The sequence below is a fragment of the Bos grunniens genome, chromosome 13, assembly GCF_055505025.1.
Source record: "Bos grunniens cultivar Pamir isolate PY7600 chromosome 13, Bosgru_T2T1.0, whole genome shotgun sequence".
Classification (NCBI taxonomy): Eukaryota; Metazoa; Chordata; class Mammalia; order Artiodactyla; family Bovidae; genus Bos; species Bos grunniens.
Genome location: NC_141177.1, coordinates 48,009,820 through 48,016,332, shown reverse-complemented (window position 1 = coordinate 48,016,332; position 6,513 = coordinate 48,009,820).

Sequence of the window (6,513 nt, the reverse complement as noted above, 5' to 3'; positions counted from 1 at the left end):
GAGATCTCTTCCTGTGAGCATCCTGTGGGACTCTGCCTGGATCTTTTATTGCACTGAACACACACCACCCGTGATGCTGTAACTGACTGTGGACATCTCCCTTCTCCGAGATGATGAGCTTCTGAAAGTAAGAGGCAAGTCAAGCTAACCTTTGCTTTTCCCTGCAGCACATTTCCCAGTTCTTGTCTTATAGCTTAGTCCAGAGAAATGCTTTTTGACAGAAAAAGCAGACCATAGCCATGGGTTTTTAAGGGCAAACCATTTTATGTTGTTGTGGTTGTTCAGTCACTCAGTCATGTCTGACTCTTTGCAACCCCATGGACTGCAGCATGCCAGCCTTCCCTGTCCTTCACTATCTCCTGGAGATTGCTCACACTCATGTCCATTGAGTCACTGTTGCCATCCAACCATCTTGTCCTCTGTCGTCAGGGTCTTTTCTAGTGAGTCGGCTCTTCACATCAGGTGGTCAAAGTATTGGAGCTTTAGTTTCAGCATCAGTTCTTCCAATGAATGTTCAGGATTGGTGTCCTTTAGGATTGACTGGTTTGATCTCCTTGCAGTCCAAGGGGCTCTCAAGAGTCTTCTCCAACACCACAGCTCAAAAGCATCAATTCTTCAGCACTCAGCCTTTTTCATGATCAACTCTCACATCCATATACGAGTACTGAAAAAAAATACAACTCTGCAGATATTGTTGTGGGTTTCTTCAGCCACCTATGACATTTTTTGGTCTTCAGAAGTTAAACAACACAATGTATAGAGAGAAACAGAAATGGAAAACATTAGAAATTGCTTCAGTCAGGATTTGAATATATTTGCTGAAAAGACAGATGAGAAAAGCAGAAGAGAAAAATGGTTTTGGAACAGTTGATCTACCAGTAATGAGGGAAGCAGACCTCATATGCTGTCCTATGAAAAAATAGTAAGATATGTACAGAAGGTCCATAGCAGATTTGTTTATAATAGCCCCAAACTGGAAACACCTAGATTATCCATAACCAATAAAATATAAATAAAATTATGGTGTATTCACACAACAGAATAGTGTTCAACACAAGAGAGCAAGTATTGATACACAAAACAACACAGAGAAAAAACGCTGAGTGAGAGAAACCAGGCATGAAAAGTGTGTAGCCTGTGCAGAGAAACTTCCAGAAGATTCAAGAATAGTCAAAATGTTTGTTTGGTGGTAGATGTCAGGAAAGGTGGGGGAGGGCAGCGTAATTGGGGAGGGGCCATAGTGGCTCCTCTAGGGTGCTAGAAATGTTCATGTGCTGATCTGGGTGATGTTCATATATGGTGAGATTCATCAAATTCTTACATTTAAGATTTATGCAATACATACGTTTATGCACTTTATTTTGTATATATACAGAAATACTAATGTTTTTTAAACAAAGGAAAAAAAGCACTGCTCTTTATTGAGTGCTTACTATGTGCCAGGTAAAGCGTTAAGCACGTGAGGCTTTAAAAATATTAAGCAATTTACCACAAGTCACAGGTTCTGTGAGAAAATCTTGACTCAGACCCAAACTCTAAACTCCAGACCTCTGTGCTCTGTGGTCCCCGGTCTCTAGCCTCAGGGCTAATCCTTGCTTGGCTGGGACTTGGCCTTTGGGCCAGCGGGTCCTCCAAGCAGACCAGGTGGGCCAGGGAAGCGGCAGCCGTTTTGCCCTAAATTGTCTATGTATTAACAATAAACCTCTGTTGCAGCATTAACAGGGCTGTTAAAACATTTCCTTTGCTGCTGGCCGAGTCAAGGCCCTGCCAAGTGGCGGGGACAGTGGCCTGACTGTTGAAGGAGGAACGGTGAATGGAGTTTTCAACAAGGCGGGGAGGGAAAAACAGAACACGCATTCTTTGTGGGATTTCTTCATGTTTGAAGTTCATTCTGGCCTGGTGCTCTCTAGGGGAAAGAAAACCTCACTCAAATGAGGTTTCAGAATGCATTTCTCCTCCATCTGCTGTTCTCTCCATTTGTCTTAATTCTCTTAGTTTCATTTGTTAGAGTTCTGAAGTTGAACTTTACAGACCTGAAGAGTTATTAACATTTAGTGAATGAACACTGATTATCTTAATATTTATTAAGGAGGGGGTTCAATTATATGAATCACAACACTCATATATTCTCATGAAATGGAGGAAAAGAGAAACCCACCCTGGCTCAGGGTCCGTGAAACCCTGACTCCTGCGTCTCTGCTTCCTGTCGTCCAAAGGGCTGGTCTCCGGGGCCCGCCATCTATGTGCTGGAGAATTTCTGGAATCTTGCTCTCAGGAAATTCTGAGAGGAGATTCCCACCTGGTCTTGCTCCAGATAGCACCCCTGACAACTCCATTAGGACTCCATCTAGTTGGGTAGTGGGCAGATCCTGGAGAAATTCTACTTTCTCCCTTTCAAGTCCTGGAATCTGATCTGACAGACAGTAGGACCAGAAAATGAGGGTGTAAGGGGCTTGGTGGCCTTAAGAGTGTTACCTTGGGCAAGACCCTCGGTTTCTATGAGCTTCCTGGGGTTTTGGCTACAAAGTGATGCTATACTAGGTATACACCAGAAAGGTAATTTGCTTAGAAGAGTGCTTTGAACTTTTGGAGGAAACTCACTAAGAAATGACTCTGATGATGGCCAATTTAATAGAAGCAGCTGAAAGTCTGATTCTTCCCCCCAGCCCCCCACCCCCAGTTCAGTTCAGTTCAGTTGCTCAGTTGCGTCCCACTCTTCGCGACCCCATGAACCGCAGCACGCCAGGCTTCCCTGTCCATCACCAATTCCCGGAGTCCACCCAAACCCATGTCCATTGTGTCCGTGATGCCATCCAACCATCTCATCCTCTGTGGTCCCCTTCTCCTCCGACCCTCAATCTTTCCCAGCATCAGGGTCTTTTCAAATGAGTCAGCTTTCCACATCAGGTGGCCAAAGTATTGGAGTTTCAGCTTCAACATCAGTCCTTCCAATGAACACCCAGGACTGATCTCCTTTAGGATGGACGGGTTGGATCTCCTTTCAGTCCAAGGGACTCTCAACCCCCAACTCCAGATAAAATATGACTACAGCTTCAATGCCACATACATACTTAGTGACTTTATTTTTTTTTTAACTTGGTGTAAACTAGGCCTATAAAGGACTAGTCTTCAAACTCTGTTGTGTTCCAAAAATCAGCTAAATGTAGGGCTTTTAAATGAGTCCTGGTTGGAAATGGATAACCTTAATAAAGGTGACCAAAATCCTAATTTTCCAAAGCCCGAATTGATTCCTGTTGACATAAATTCAAATCACCTTTCATTCACAAATTCAGTGTTTCAGAAATATAGTAGAGCCTGGCAGAGCCTGGTTGTCTTCCTATTACCTGGGTAGGCATGGCCCTGGGACTCTAATGGGACATTCCTTCCCAATCTGGGCCTGCTGCCGTTTCTGCCACCTGTGTCTTTAATTACACTGGGAAATCCTTAAACTCTCTGTCCCTCTAGACTCCAGGCAGCCCAGCCAGTCTACCAGCTGGGCCCAGAGATGAGCACTAGTTTTTATCTCTGGGCTAAGTCGCTGGTCAGGTTGTGTACCAAGGGTGTTTTTTTGTTTGTTTGTTTTTATTTTTTACTGCTGCTCTAGGATATTTTTTATATTTATTTTATTTAATTTATTTATTTTACTTTTGGCTGTGTTGGGTTTTTGTTGCTGCGTGGGCTTTTCTCTAGTTGCAGCGAGCAGGGTTATTCTCTAGCTGTGGTGTGTGGGCTTCCCATTGCAGCGGCTTCTCTCTTGTTGCAGAGCACAGGCTCTAGGGCATGCAGGCTTCAGTGGTTGCCACACTTGGGCTCAGCAGTTGCACTTCCACGGCTCTAGAACACAGGCTCAATTGTGGTGGTGCATGGACTTAGTTGCTCCACGGCATGTGGGATCTTTCTGGTTCGGGGATTGAACCCATGTCCCTTGCACTAGCAGGGAGATTCTTTATCACTGAGCCACCAGGTAAGCCCTCTAGGATAATTTTAAAAATCAAATGAAAGCAAGCTATGTTAAGTCTGGGCCTAAGGAAAACATCTCAGCACAGGCCTCTGACTAGAATCTGGAGTTCTGAACAGAAATTATGTTGACGTCTGACTGGTTTTTGTTCCTTCTCCCTTGGTCCAGTAGGTGGCGCTCCTGAGCGAGGCGTCTTGGCTGAGGTGGTGGACTCAGTCCAGACTGGGCTCCTATGTCCATAGCAGGTGGACGACTGGGAGTCTCTGCCTACGATGGGTGGGGGGCACTACCTGTCCCTGTCATCTGAAGGGGGTGGTGAAGGCACTCAGATGAAAGGAAATACAGTGACACCCAGTGACGTTCCGAGAAAGGGGTTGGAGTGGTGGTGGGTATCTCACCGGAGGACAAGGACTCCTGCTATTCCAGAGTCTACATGCCTCAAGCTCCTGTGGGCAATATTGTTAGATCTTCTCAATAAACATTGAGTTGATCTAGAACTTTTCATTCTGCCGCTGCTAACTAATCTCTTCAACCTAGACCTTGCCTCCCTCGATCACCATCCTGTCTGCCCTTTGTGTGAGGGACCACATAGTCTGCACGTGGTACCTCTTCCAACTTTCCAGGGAGGGGAAGGGGCAGGGGAAGTGGCCTGAACTCACGTACTCGGCGGACAGGCTCATGTGGTTGGGCCAGAACAGCAAGGCAACTCCTCATTGCCTTATTTTCACCATCTCTTAGCTGCTTCTTTTGATAAGGAAATGGTTTCCAACTGGCTCAGATGTTAAAGAATCTGCCTGCAATGTGGGAGACCTGGGTTCGATCCCTGGGTTGGGCAGATCCCCTGAAGGAGGTCATGGCAACCTATTCCAGTATTCTTGCCTGGAGAATCCCCATGGACAGAAGAGCCTGGCGGACTACAATTCATGGGGTCGCAAAGAGCTGGACACGAATGAGTGACTAAGCACATCCACATCTTCAAGACTGAGCTGCTTCAGCTTGTAAACCCGGGGGTGTTTTACCTGGTGGGGTGGGGGTAACCAACCCACAGAGGGCCAGCCCTCAGGGTGTGGAAATCAGATCTTCAAACAGATTCACCAGGGAGCTATCAGCTCCATGAGCCCTTGTGCTCAGCTTATTTGCTTGGTCTTGTCCGACTCTTTGTGACCCCATGGACTGTAGCCCACCCACCAGATGCCGATAGCACCCCACTCCAGTTGTGACCCCAAAGGTCTCTAGACATTGTCAAATATCCCCCCGACCCGCTGGAAAACTCAAAGTCTAGATTAATATCTTTAGTGAGGTGCCCCATGGTTCATATTTGTGCTTTTAATCCATACAGTGAGTTCACGCTCTTTTGCCTATAGTTCTCAAGTACATCTCTTTTTCAAAAATCTTAATTTAAAAAATGACAGTAAGTGGGCACCGAGAAAGTGTCAAGTTTTTATATTGCCCAACCTGAACGATATGATTGGTGCCTTTTATTACTGCTTACACTTTGTGAATGGAAGCCTTTACCATGTGGATTCATCTTCCTGTTATTATTTATTATCATTATTGTTATTGCCATTTCTGCACTGTCTTGATGGCTGGCTTTTGGGTTCTGCATTCTTCCACTCCTTTCTCCCCTTTCCTCTTGCATTCACTGCCCCACCCCCCTTCCCATTCTCTAAGCAATTACTTCCATTTCTAAATATATCAAAGCATGTCACCCACATCAGTCTCATGGCCCCAAAGCACCTCATAGGGAGAGACTGACCTCTTTCTTGGGGTCCCGGGCACCATTTTGCTGTCACTGAGGGAAGGGGGATGGGTTACTGGGTTGTTTACAGAAGCCAACTGGCTTAGGAGGGAAATGTTTAATTTACTCAAACTCCAGACTATTGTATAAACGACTTTAGTCAAACAGCAAGTTGCTTTCAAATTGCATAACTGAGAGGGACCTCAGAGAAAACCATGTCCAAGGAGCTCATTTTGCAGAGAAAGCAACAGTGATCTCAAGATAATACCTTGATAACTAAAGTTTAGTGATAACTACCCTACAACAGTTGTGTTGTGAGGGGCTGGTGTGAAAAGTTAGTGAGGTGGGGAAAAGCCACATTCAAGTCTCTGTATGCTCTTTCCTGGGGCTTCCTGGGTGGCGCAGTAGTAACGAATCTGCCTGCCAATGCAGGAGACATGGGTTCCATCCCTGAGTCAGGAAGATCCTGTGGAGAAGGAAATGGCAACTCACACCAGTATTCTTGCCTGGGAAATCCCATGGACAGAGGAGCTTGGAAGGCTGCAGTCCTTGGGATTACAAAGAATCAGACACGACTGAGTGACTGGACACTATTATTAATACTACGCTTTTTCCCACAATGGCAGCCCACTCCAGTATTCTTGTCTGGAAAATCCCATGGACAGAGGACCCTGGCAGGTTACAGTCCATGGGGTTCGCAAAGAGTCGGACACAACTGAGCAACTTCACTTTTCTCCCACACAGTGGTTTAACAGTCAGGGAGTCTCCATCCGTCCATCCCGATGGAGAAGACCCCATGGCTGGGACAGCTCTCCCT